General features: G+C 37.2%; 1 protein-coding gene across 1 annotated transcript in view; it reads right to left on the bottom strand.

Annotated features, from left to right (window-relative positions):
- Positions 1-14,167, bottom strand: part of il1rapl1a (interleukin 1 receptor accessory protein-like 1a) — a 111,649-nt gene that overhangs the window by 16,445 nt on the left and 81,037 nt on the right. The gene's annotated exons all lie outside the window — the stretch shown is intronic.

Below are 14,167 nucleotides of genomic sequence, written 5' to 3'. Positions count from 1 at the left end.
TAAGATAAATATATTTATACTGTTTCTGGACCTAGTTAACATCAGCTAGAGTAGTTAGCATAGTTAGCGATAAAGCCACGTCATCTCTGCCTTCTCAATCAGATCCTTAACAATGCGTCCTTGCAAACATGCTTGTGTTTATGCACTCACTTACTCACAAATACAAGCAAAAAACTTTTTACAGTCCTGTCAAAACACAAAAGTGCCATTTCATTTAATTGCTGGTCTGCATATTTTTTTTTACATCTTCCTGAGACAAAACGCAATGAACTTGAGTTAACTAAGTACAAGAGTAACCGTGCACATCCTTACTCCAAACAATTAAAATGTGTAATATCTTTTAACCCTTAGATGTTGCATCTCATTAAAACAAGTGGAGATATTCTGTGAAAAAGCTCTATCTTTATCTTTCCAAAACATCCTTTACATTATTGTCATGTTTTGGTCCTTTATTGAATTAGAATCAAACTGAAAAATGTTGCAATTGCAGATACACAATGCAAACTAAATGCAATTTGATGTAATTTTATTGCTTACATAACTAATTATGTAATTAAACATTTTTATGTAATTACATTACAATAGCAAAACAAGGCAATGAAAGTAACTGTAAATTTCTAAGGTTCAAGCCTTGTTGTTCTTTCTGGTACCTCCTATTTTGTTCTGAATGTACTAAGATTGGACTGTAGTAATGTGGAGATGTCTACACTTCATATCTGATGAGCTCAGGTGCTACACCCTCATCTAACGAGGTCAAGTCTGCATCTCATTAAATAAGCAGCAGAGAAGATTTCTTTAGACTGGCAAATTAGATTTTTTCCCCCTCACATCTTATGTTTTCTTTAAGTCTAAGCCACAAAAAAATTAGATATCACATTCATATGCTGAGCAAATGACCACATACTTTTAACACACATGAATCCAAAGGATGGGCCAAAGACCGATTCATCACAACCTTCTATCATGAGAAAAAATAAAGGGTTTAGTTCCAAAATGCACTATAGACAACTTTCAAGAATCTCCTTTTTCTTAATGAGTTTTTTTTTCTGGAAGTAGGCTCTACACAAGAAAATTTCAATGCTATATTATGATTAATTCAGTTATAAAAATATGAAAATATACCAGCTGTTATTCTTTTATTACATGCAAAATTGTTACAAATGTTTATGTGGCATTTTGGAATGAAACTCCTCAAATATTCCTAATATCTTAGTGTAATCAGATTTTATCAAGCAAAAACGTAAAGGACAGGTGGCATTTTAAAATGGTGTATAAAACGAAAACATATTCCTGAAAAATTACAAAGTTTAGATATAACAGTGACAATATATACACAAAACATTAAAATGATTCTGGTTTGCCCTCATTCCCAAGACCTTTTAAACTTCCTCCAATTTTATTCTTATCATGAGCATTTTACATTTGAACATGCATTTCTTTCAAACATGTCTGCAAGAAACATGTAAATCATTGGTTTTAGTGGTTCAGTGTTTGACTAGAAGGTCAGTGGTCTAAACACTTCCTGGCAGGGAGAATCTATGAACATAATTTTTATAACAGATCTCCTGAACTCTGTGAATGTTACTTGTTCATGTGATATTGGATTCAATAGGTCTCACTTACATGCACACTTGTGTATGGTTCTGACTGACACACACACACACACATTCACATGCACGTATGGTAGCTTGCCTCCCTAGAGCAGCTGTTGTGCGTAAGCAGTGATGTCAGTGGTACCAATGTGTACAGTACAGAAGCAGCATGCACTTCTCTCACTAAGCCAATCAGAAACTAACCTGTCACTATCATTTACACCACTGCTCAGCCTTCTGATAACTACACACGCTCAATAAACCTCTAATCTTCTCTTCTTCTCATCTTATCTCTTTTCATCTTCTCTTCTTCTCCTTTTCCCTATTTTCTTCTGTTTTCTGCTCTTTACATCCCATCTCATTCCACTTCTTCACACTCCCCTTCTCTTTTCCTCTCTTCTCATTTCCTTACTCATTTCTCCCTCTCTCCTCGAGTCTCTATTTTCTTGTTTTTCTCCTCTTCTAATGCCTTCTCTCCTCTTCACTTTTCTTCTCTGTTCTCCTTTTCTATTCCCTTGTCTTTTCTCATCTTCGCTTCTCTCTTCTGTTCTCTACTTTTCGCCTGTTCTCTGCTCGTCCCTTTTCTCCTCCTCTATTCCATTCCCTTCACTTTCCTTCTCTTCTCTCCTCTTTTATTCCCCCTCAGTTTCCTGCTCTTCTTATCAATTTTCCCATCTTACATTACCTTTACATTACATTCCTCTCTTCTCTTCTCCTCTCCTTCCCTCTCCTCTCGTTCACCAGTATTCTCCATCGCAAAAACAGATCATTGCCTTTACCATAATAAAACAAGAAATGGTTGTTGTGGTGTGCTGTGGGAGTGGGGCTGTAGAGTAATTTTAGCATGTGATCATGTTTATGTAGTAGACACAGGCCGCTGCCTCAAATCTGGCTAGACATGTGCAGCATCCTGCCATCAGGGGGAGCTCAAACCCCTGAATGATTCTTTGTTTTACTGTGAGTATGGTGTGCATGTGACAAATATGTGATGGTCTTCTGTGTGCTAAAGAGTTTGCTGAGTGCTTGCCTCTCATTTACCTATACAGCACAGCACTGCACTGACTGAGCAAACTCACTAAAAAACTTACATTGTCCTTAGAACACAAACACACACACACACACACACACACACACACACACACACACAGAGGGTGAGGCATAGAGAGAGAGAGAGGGGAAGAGAGAGATACAGAAAGAGAGAAAAGGTAATAAATATACAAACAATAAAGAGGGAAACAGAGAAAGAGAGAAGGGAGATACAAAACTAGAAAGAAAGAAAAAATGAGACAGAGAGAAAGGAGTGAAAAAGGGAGAGAAAGAAAGCGAGAGAGATGAGTGTAGCCACTTATTTTACTGCAAAATGTGCAATATGTCTCAAAAGATCATGAAGGCCTTTCACTTCTCTTGATTCTGTTCTCTTTCTTTCCCCTCCCTCTGTTCCTCTCTCTGTTTGTTTCTCAGTGCCTGCTGTCCATTGGGGAACTTTAATTAGCTCTAAAGATCAGCACTTTGTGAGCAGATACTCTTCCACTCATCCTTTCATCCCCTGTCCTTCGTTGATCCCTCCTTTCTGATGACATAATAGATTCTCTATCTCGGCGGCCCTTACACAACCTCAACACAGCCATAATAACCTCAGCATTGGCCAGGTGAAAGGGGAACAAAGGAACAGCCTACTTCACATTCAAAAACTCTCTCTATCTCACTCTCTCTCACACACACACACACTGCACTCTTTACTAAGCACCCTCCAGCTATTCTCGATAGCTGGAATCAAAGAACAGATGATGCCCCCCCTCCTCCCCACACACTCACCCACAGGCTTCATTTCCCTAGAGAATCAGCTTCAATCTCCAAAATGAATCTAAAGTCAGTGTAATATAAGCACATCAGTAGGTCCCTTCCCTTAGGTATTCAACCCACAGCTTTTACCTCTCTCTCTCTCTCTCTCTCTCGCTCTCTCTCTCGCTCTCTTTCATCTCTTTCACCTGCTTTATCACTCTCTCCCTTCTCTCGCATTATCTCTCGCTCCCACTCTCTCTCTCGTTCTCTCATCAAACCCTGTTGTCATGTGTGAATCGAGCAGTAGGAGATTTGACTCATATCACTCCATCACTGTGTTCCAGATATGTTGCACTGATTGAGTCAGTTGTAACAGAACTGGTGGTTCTTTTTTTGTATCCTCTGTGTGCAGGCTGTATGGGTCTGTGTGCAGGCTGTATGTGAGGTCCAGCTTAGACAAGGACCTCATTTGCAGCAGGACCAGGCAGACAACAACAATGGCCAGGACACAACAGTATACAACATGCACCTGCCAACCTGAATGACAGCAGTTATTGTCTGACTCGTCTTTTACTACAGTAAAATGTGAGTTTTACAGTAACACTTTACATTAAGGTAACACTTTATAATTAATAGTAAAGATCAGTGGTGCAGTCAGGCATACATGCTCACATACTGACTTTTTTTTTACTATGAGAGACAGGTCTGGACTGCAGGCACCTGCACTGACAACACAGCCATATTGCTTTAACACATGCAGAATGTGGTTTGGTGTCATCATGATGAAAGCATGGGTATCTGAAAGACAGCATATGCTGCTCCAAAATGTCTTATTGTTACTCAATAATACCCCCCATATCATGACAGGTGCTGGATTTGAACTTTACGGTGGTAACAATCTGGATGGTCCTTTTCTTCTTTGGTCCGAAGAACACAAAATCCAATATTTCCATAAATAATCTGAAAGGTTGACTCATCAGACCACAGTACACATTTCCACTGTGCATCAGTCCATCTCAGCAGAGCTTGAGCCCAGAGATGTTCGCAGCATTTCTGGATGCTGTTGACATATGACTTCCATTATGCATAGTACAGTCTTAACTTGCATTTGTGGATGCAGCGACAAACAGTGTTTATTGGCAACGATTTGTCAAGTGTTCCTGAGCCCATATGGTAATATCCATTACAACAACATGCTGGTTTTTAATGCAGTGCCAGCTGGGGGATCGATGATCAGAGATGCTTCCAAAGATATTATAATTTTTGCTGATGCATTTTTGTCAACTCATCTTTGCTCATAAAGGACTCAGCCTTTCCTAGATGCTCCTTTTGTATGCAAGCGTGATGACATTACCCAATCAAGATGTTTTTATACATTTCACAATGTTTCTAGTCTTAAATTGCCCCGTCCCAACTTTTTTTGGAATGTGTTGCAGGCATCAATTTCATAATAAGTGTATATTTAGTGTTTATTTATTCTGAGGTTTGGAACATGCAATGAATACACAGATTTTTATTCACTGTTTCATGAAACATGCAATTTTCAGTGTTCTTTAAGTACTGATGATACCCATATGCACAGTTAAGTCCAAAAGTGTTCCATACAAGTCTGCACAATTGCAGAAAAATGTAATAATAAATCAGTAGATTAATTATCAGATAATTAATAGGTCTTCAAAGTTTTCATGTTACTTCTTCATATGAGTAAACACACTTAATTGACAGTATAATAACCAGCAGTTAATGTTTAAATAATAAATTAATGACAAATTATCAGTTAACAGTATACTCACTTACTAATTATTAAGTACTTAACAAGTTACTAAGTAATAACTCCTGTTTAATGAACAGTTCACTGATGTATCAATAATGAACAATCAATTATGTATTAACAAGATGAAACAAAGGCTAAAAGGATAAAGGATGTACATGACTGTACGTACAACAATGCTTTTTCATCAAATTCACATAATAAAATATCTCCTCTTTTACTTGGTAGTATTAGTTGAAACTTTAGAATGTACATATTTGACAGAATTTCTCTGCTTGTTTTAATGCTTTAAATTTTAAGAACAACTCATATAAAATGACAACATGCTGTTGTTAACATCAGTGATAACTGTGCCTTTCTAATGTTTACAATATATACTTTATTCTGCAATATTAAAGTGGCTTCTATCTCTAAATTTTGAATGTACAATCATTTTTCCTTTCTGACACTTTTTCTTCATGACACAGCCTCTCAAAACTCCTTAAAAAAAGGAAACTCAAATGAAACGGTTATATGTAGAGGTTTGATGGCAGGCCCTGATCTGATATGATTTGATTATTCTTTGGGACTAAGGCAGGGCACAAAAATAAGAAATGGCAGTTTATTCGAGCATGTGTAACACACAACATTTTCTGGATGACTGACTGAGTGGCGCTGTGTGTTTGACTGAAACACTCTGAGCATGTGTGTGAATGCTTAAAAGTTCAGAGGTGAAAAAAAGAATTTAACAAGATGCAAAAACCCACACCTAATTGATGCTGATCAGTGTTGTTCTCAAGTACTGGGAAGATGGAACAGAAGATGAACCAGAGCATACAATAAAACCATGTTTAAAAAAATCGACAGAAAGCAAGAAGAGAAGCAGAACTTTTTTTGACACATGAGAAAGGACTGAAAGATCAAGAACTCCAAGAAGGTCACAGAGAAAGAAAACAAACAATTTTTTGGTTAAAAAAAGCAAAGATGCTTGCATAAACATATTTGTGTATGTGCAACAGACAGACAGAGATGTAGCAGAAGAGAAAGAGAGAACAAGAGTAAAGAAAAAGAAGAGAGAGAGACAAAGAGACAGAGAGAAAGTGTGTGTGAGAGAGAGGGGGAAGAGAGACTGAAGGGAGAAAAAGGGAAACAGAGAGAGAAAGGGAATGAGAGAGAAATGAGAGAAAAAAGGAAGGATAGAAGTAGAGTGAGAGAGAGGAAGAGAGAGATAGACTGACAAGAAGAGAGAGGAAAAGAAAGAGAAACAGAGATAAATCAAGAGCCAGAGAGAGAGAGAAGAAAGAAAAAAGAAAGAAATAGAATGTGAGAGAAGGAGAAAGAATGATGAAAAGAGAGGAAAAGAAACTCTCTTTCTCACTCACACACACACACGCACACACACAGAGCACGTGCAGCGTCCGCATTATCCTCCATTATGGCGAACATTACTTCAGCCCGCACACACACTCACTCTTAAAGGTCAGCCTGAAACTGCCAACGCCTCAAAGGTCATGCCGCTCTAACAGGAGTGTGTGTGCTTGATTAGAGTCGTGGCCTCACGGGACACATGCACACAAACACACACACATATACACACTAGAGAGAACAGCTCCCACCCACTAAAGAAACAAGGGATTTACTCTTATCTCTCTACCACTACTCAATCACTCACTCTCTCTCACTCACTCTATATTCAGTGAGCTTTACTGGCATGACCATATTTACCTATAGCAGTGCCAAAACCACTAGTGAAACAATAAGAAGTAAGAGAGAACATATTGATTGAGTTTATTTATAAAAAGATTCAATTAAAAATAGGTTTCTATTAAAGTTACTAAAGAATAGAGTCACTGTGAAATTCTGATATATTCTTCATCATTAGCTGGAAGATGCTGGAGCTCAGTGTATGACAGCACTTTTATGTGAACAGTAGTGGACTGCTGTGATCAAAGTTTGGGGGAAAATGAGAAAAGTAAGCTAAATGCTCTCCTCAAGTGCTTATCTTTGTGCCATTTTACAGTTTAACAACATCTTACACAAGTCAATGGTACAGACTAAAGTTAACTGAATTAAGTATAATTGTTCTGTAAACTCAGCTAACATTAGCTGGTTAGACAGGAGGCACAACAAGTAAGTTATGTCAGCTAACTTTGTCAAGACTAAAATGTATGTCTTATTAATCTTCCTTTCCACCTTAAATAGTATATCAAAATGCAACTGCCTAATGTAAGTGGAACAAAAATTTGAATAAGAAACTGGCAAAAAAAGCAAACTTCAGCCTCATCTTAGTTTGGCATAAGTAAGACGGGTTTGATAAGTATCATTCTACTACTGTATGTGTTTTCCTTCCAGTTTCAAACAGTACAGGAGGTGAGAGCTGGCACAAAAGGGCAGGACAAAATAATGTAATATGTACAATAGCGTTTTGATTACATGGCGTAACAGCAGATACCGATATATTTATTTTTAATCACTTGGTAATTATATATGCAGTTAATTCATTTTTTAGATTAAAGTATTACCTTTTTATATAGAGTTTGAACTGGCAAATTATTTTCTACAGTCTATAGTGAAGGCGCTCTGGAATCTAGAAGACAGGCTATGTAACCATGTAACCTTTTAAATTGGGCCACTGGCTTAGGCTATGATGTTGGTACAGTCTAGTCAGACCTGTATCTATTGAAATTCTTCTTAAGGTCAGAATTTTGTTATTACCACTATTCTAGTGTGCCACAAATCAGCACAGATAACACAATGTACCAATTCCATATTAATTCATAGGGCACATTTAGCTTATTTATTAGTACATTTAGACATTCTAAAGGCAATTTGTGACTGCACACTTAAGTTATATACATTCCTGCATTCACTGCAGTTCTAGGTTGCAAACTCCAAAACCACAAATACCCAAAAATAACAAGATAACACAATTTTTTTTAAACAAATTCCAAACTTCATGCCTTTTTCCGATACTCAGTGGTAAGTACTAGTGAACAGTTCATCTGATAAATTGATTATAATTCTTCCTCTGGTATGAGTTTTGTCATATTACATTATACCGGCAAAGATAAGACAATGCAGAAACCGTACAAACCACGCTAACATTAGCCTCTTTAGTGGAGTGGCTGCACCAGTGATGTTTCAGGCATGGTTAAAAAAAAGGCAATCCTTTCATCATCTCCCGTTGTCTAATATATTGCATCTAAAGTAGTCCACTTTGTTCAAGGCAGCAAACACAAACAGATGGCCAGTCTTTTGGGGTTAGCTTAGCCTTAGCCAGCAGTGTGTGAGAGTCAGATGCACAAGTATATGGGATGCTCATATGAGACAAATGACTTGAGAAATTTGACAAAGCTAAAGTTCTAAATACCTTCTTGTTCAAAATTCCCATTCCCCCTTAAATGGGGTAGCAGTTATATTCAGGTTCCTGTACAGATGTCAAAATGTAAGTGCTGCTCCATTTAAGGTGGAAGAGAATAAGTGAAACAATCTTTGGCACCATTTTTGCCGGGCCTGCAGGGCAAGTGTTACAAATCAATACTGACATATGTTTATTTATATGGATCATTCTACCAAATTGGTTTAAAATCAGAGTGGAAAACACATTTTGGACTTTGGAACTGACTTGTAATTTAGAGTAAAATCTTTTGCTTTGGCCCAATACCTTAGTAATGTTTATTTTATGAATTAAATGATGGAACATTCCATTTTGTCTCTACCAGTACTATAACAACACCTCCAAAACATTAACAAATGTGTCAGTAGTGACAATTTTAGTTAATTTTGAGCACACCTAAATGATTGTACACACATTAAATCATAATATTTTTCATTAAAATACAAAAAAGTTGACTTAATTGCAGAAACAATGTTTTGGTAGTGACAGTTCTTAAGGTTACAATCTGATTTTCAGACTTTTGGACACATTTACTTCAAAACAATTTGATTAATCTAACTGCTCACAATGTGGCCATGAGGGACAGGGATGCCATCTCATCTCTTGTTCTAAAATGCAGGAGTGTGGTTAAAATAAGGCCCCGCCTTTGGAATAAAATTCTTTGGAACCGCACTTTTTCAATAAAAGTTTTCATTTAAAAATTAAACATGGTCAAAACGGTCTTTTCAAAAACAGCATTGAAAAAATAAAATTTGTATTACTTTTACAAGTTGAAATTTAGGTGGTAGGGTTTGAGATAGACATGTCCCAATACAAAGCCCGATTAATTATGATTTTGCACATATTAGGCTTATTACTATCTCTATTAATGCCCTGGGTTTAAACAGATCATAACATAATCCTTGTAGATATCTTAGGCCTGAAAGGGAATATCAATAAGTAATTTCACTTTGCCATCAATATAGTGACATAATCAGCAATCTAGTTCTCTCTATATATAGTTGTATGCGAAAGTTTAGGCACACCACATAAATTACTTATTTTGTTGATTTTTGAAGAGAAAAGAAGAAAACACAACCCAAAATAGCTAACTATTTTAAAACATTTTCTGCAAAAGCTTATGGACACTTACCTAATATTTGATTGATTTAAAAAACAGAAAACAAACTAAAATAGTAATAGTGATATAAGCAAAAGTCTGGATAGCCTAATAAGTCAGTACTTCAGTACTTCAATGTGATAGATATCACAGCTTGCATTGCTTTCTGTTTCTATTCCTGTTTTAGGTATTTTCACCCACTTGCAGAACACTTCTAGTTCTGTGATATTCTTGGCCAGCTTATGCTCACAGATAATGCTTATGCTAATGCTTAATGATTATGCTTCAAGATCTACCCACAAATTTTCAATGATGTTCAAGTCAGGGGACTGTGAGTGCCATTCCAGAAGCTTCAACTTGCATTTCATGGTGGATTTTGATGTATGTTTTGGATCATTATCTATCTGTAGAATCCAGCCTCTTTTCATCTTCAGCCTATTAACTGTGGTACCTTTATTAGCTGGAAGTGCTTTGACATTTTCTTAGCCTTCTCCTGTTTTGTATGCATCAATTAGCCTCATTTTCAGATGCCAGCTGCCTAGAAAAGCCCATGGTTGTTAGCACAAAGTTTGAAGAGTTAGAGAATTTATTACACTCTGGAACTGCCATTTGTATGTGCCACAATTTCTATTTTATTTTTAAAGTGAATGAAATACAAAGCATTAACAAAAAAACATTATGTTTTAAATGGTTTGCTTCAGAGGTTGTGTTTACTTCTTTTCAGTTCAAAAATCAATAAAATATGTAATTTGGCCAGGGGAGCCCAAACATATGGATACAACGGTATTTATGAAAGTTGCACTATATGAGCATGGTAACAGTAGTAATGGTGTTTAACAGGCAGAGTATGAGCAAATCTATTTTATCATAAATGTCGGGACATGAATATTTTAAAAGATTTAGTCTTGTTCTTATACTAACAGGCAGCTGTAATAAATCTTACCATCCAAACTAAAATGTATCAGTTCATGCAGAGTGTGTTTCTGCTTTCAGTAACAGTATGGCAGATATCGTACAGGAAACGGTTGTTTATTTAGAGAAATTCCTTCATCGCCCGAGGAGGCCTGGGCGTTGCTTAGCAACAACTGTATTATTTTTGGAGAGTGTGATTAATATTAAGAAGTGTCCTTTGAATACCTCCGCAAACACACATTCTCTCCTCATGTGTGTGCGCGCGTGAGTCATCATCTCTGAACTTACGACAGAAGGAAACTGAGAAGAGTCCAATCCGGTTTAATTGAATTTTGACTCAGTTCAGTTCAAACAAGTGCGGCGCTCTTTTGAACGGAATCGTGATTTGGGAATTGAGGAGTTACACCATGACCTCCCTCACTCCTCTTTCGTTTGGTCTATTTTCTGCTCCCTCGTCTTCGCCTAAACCTGACAGAAAATGGCTCCTGCTCAAATCACAAACTTTTTTTTATTTCTTCTGTTCCTCACCTCACTCATGTCTCTCTTCCCTCCCCAACAGCTTTCTCCTTCTTTCTTTCTTTCTGTCTGTCTTTCCCTCCCTCTGTGTTATTTCTGTTACAGTGTAGAGATCGTGTACTGTGTGTGTGTTTCTGCGTCTGAGTGGCTGACCCCCTAGTACACTGCTGCTGCAGTAGTGCTGTAGTGTGTTATATATTCCATTGTTTCAACATGAAGGAGAGGCTCTCCCACACTGCTGCTGCTTTACACGAGTTTCTAAACAGCTGAAAAATTAGTGTATCAACCCGTAAGGCTGATTTATACTTCTGCATCTGCAGAAGTGAGCATATGCGGACGTCATGCACAGATGGTTGCATAGGTACCTCCCAATATACTGGCACGTAACGTGACCACATACGCTAAGGGTAAGTATCCAAACCAGAACATGCAGAATACAAAGAGGAATAAGTGTGTTTCCTCTCTCTCTCTCCAAGAACAAATATTCACTTCACTGTTCTTGTAAAAAGATGGGTGTATACTACACGTCTATACTCCATGAACTGCTACATTTGATTTTGTACTAATTTTTGTTCTGGGTGAAGTATCGTTTGGGTCTTGTCCCACCTTAGTGGTGCTGGACAGCCAAATAGTGTTTAATGCACAGCTCTGCAGATTCACAGAACACATACTTGAGATTTTGGAAGTGTGCATGTTGTGGCTTCTGCAAGCTTCTGTGAATTTTGCCAACATCCTTATAGGAAATTCTGTCAACTTGACCCCCCAGACAGATATTTCCACTCATACAAGACCAGGCTCCTATCTCTGTGAATGGGGATAGACCTAAAACTTGAAACTAAAAGCCACAATAATATTTTGAAAATATATTTGAAATCTCTGTTAAAATCAAACAAAAACAGCATAAATATTTTTGTAGCATTTGTCTCGAATAACGTACAAAAACTGTTCTGGCTACTGTGAATGCGCATAAGGCTTTTCCTGCTTGCAGCTTTACCAGTAATTTGATTAGCTTTTTATTAAAAGAAAGAGATTATCCCCTTGAACAGATGCTATGCTGAGCGCTACGAAAGTTCCCACTCTTCTTGAAACCAGTCTCTTCCTTTATAATTTATGTGGTTACACAGATGTTGTTAATATAACCAGTGATAAATCATGTTGTCATTTCTTTTCTTTTTATCTGATTTGCTCCCCAATTTAGTCATGGTCAATTCCAGTCACTAGCTAGCCAATAGGTGCTACTAAGCTGGGAGGGTGCTGCAAATTCTGTACATCAACTAGAGGGGACAGGGAGGATCTTCCTAGCCTGACAATAAGGCCAAAGCAAAGACCTTTTGCAGTGCTCTTGTAATTTTGTATCAATTACTTCTCTCTTGTACCTTACTGAAACAAGTGGAGAAATTCTAAAGTAAGGATTCTAAACTCAAAACAATGGTTATAACATTTGTGTTCATAAGTAGAAGAGAAGACACTTTTATTATGATATTTTAGAATAACTTTTATATTTTTGCTATGTTTCTGCTTTTCTACAAATCGAAACAGAAAAAAGTCAGAGATGCATTTAAATGTAAATCGAATGTAAATGTAATCCATTGCATAACTTATTGTGAAATTAATCATGTAATAGTTCAATTACATGTAAATACTATAACAAAATTACAATAACAACTCTAGATTTCTAAAGGTTAAAGTGAATGTTAGTGTGATAGCTATAAGTGACAAACCAGCAGGAAGTCTCAGCAAATGGCCACAGTTGGTTCTAGAATTAGAGAAAAGGAGCTCAAAATGGAGCTGCTTTTACTGGTCGACAGTTTAAACAAATCTTCTACTTTTTCCTTCTACCATTTTCACTAAATTGTTCCATTTCACTGCACAGACACACTGCTGAAAAACAATCCTAACATTGAAATTGCAGTCTCCCCTGAGTTAGTCACCACTTAGTCTGTGTACTTTCCTGAACTGAACCGCACTGCACTTTCCTACGTCTATCAGAAAGCAAAGAAAATAACTGCAGTTGGTCAGCCAATACACATTTACCTGAACAGTCTTAAATGAAATAATCTTACATGCAGAATCCAACTGAAATGAATGACTGTTTCCTTCAGTCATTTGAGCAGCATTATTGCTAAGAAGCTGGTTCAAATGGATAAGCAATGAAAAATGAAGGTAAGTGATTAATCAGTTTGTGCATGTGTTGATTTAAATTGCTGTATAAATTGTATTCGTTTGCAAACTGCAATATATTTTCTTCCAAATGCATCATACGCGTATTTACATGTAATAATTTTTACTGAATGAAAATTCAAACACCGATTTTGAGGACATTTGACAGGCCGCTTGTGTTGTGTGTGTATGTCTGTCACTGGCTGCCACTAATAATGCTATGATGGGTTCAGCCAAAGCTCATTCTCTCCATCTCTTTCTCCATCACTCATCCCCCCATCATTTTACCCTTTCATCTCATCATCTGTTCCCCCTGGCAGTCAGGAGAAGAAAAAAGGAGACTTATCTCCAAGGCTTATTTTTCATTCCTTAACACAGAGGCACTCAGTGCAAGGTTTTATTATATAATGCCAATCTATTAGCCTTACAGCAATAAATGTTAAAGGTTTAACTGCAGCATTACACGGGCAAAGATGCTTTTACCTGATCTTATCAGCATTACACAACCGACTCATACATTCACACAACTCTCAATGCTCTACTGTACTGCAGAGCCACCTCATTTATTCTCTAATTCTGCCCTGCTTTTTTTTCACCCTGATGTCTTTCTCTTCCTCCGTCTCTCTCTATTCTTCTCTTTAATTCGTTCCTCTAGGTAATTAGATGTCAGCCATAGCTTGCAACTATTCTTATCTTAGACAGGTAGTGTGTGTGTGTGTGTGTGTGTGTGTGTGTGCGTGTGTGTGTGTGTGACAGAGGAAGAGTGGGAGAGAGAGGGAGAGGGAGAGAGACAAAAAAAAGAGGGCGAGAGAGAAAAAAACAGGAAAAGAGAGGAAACGAAAAAGAGAAGAGAGAAAAAGAGATTAAAAGGGAGAGAAAGAAAGAAGAAAAAAGAGACAGAGGAAAAAAAAAGCAAAAGAGAGAAAGTAAAAGAGAAAAGGGACAAAGAGAGGAAGAGT

Source organism: Colossoma macropomum, unplaced genomic scaffold (genome assembly GCF_904425465.1).
Source record: "Colossoma macropomum unplaced genomic scaffold, Colossoma_macropomum, whole genome shotgun sequence".
NCBI lineage: Eukaryota > Metazoa > Chordata > Actinopteri > Characiformes > Serrasalmidae > Colossoma > Colossoma macropomum.
Note: the sequence above shows the minus strand (reverse complement) of the source record. Positions and strands in the feature narration are given on the sequence as shown.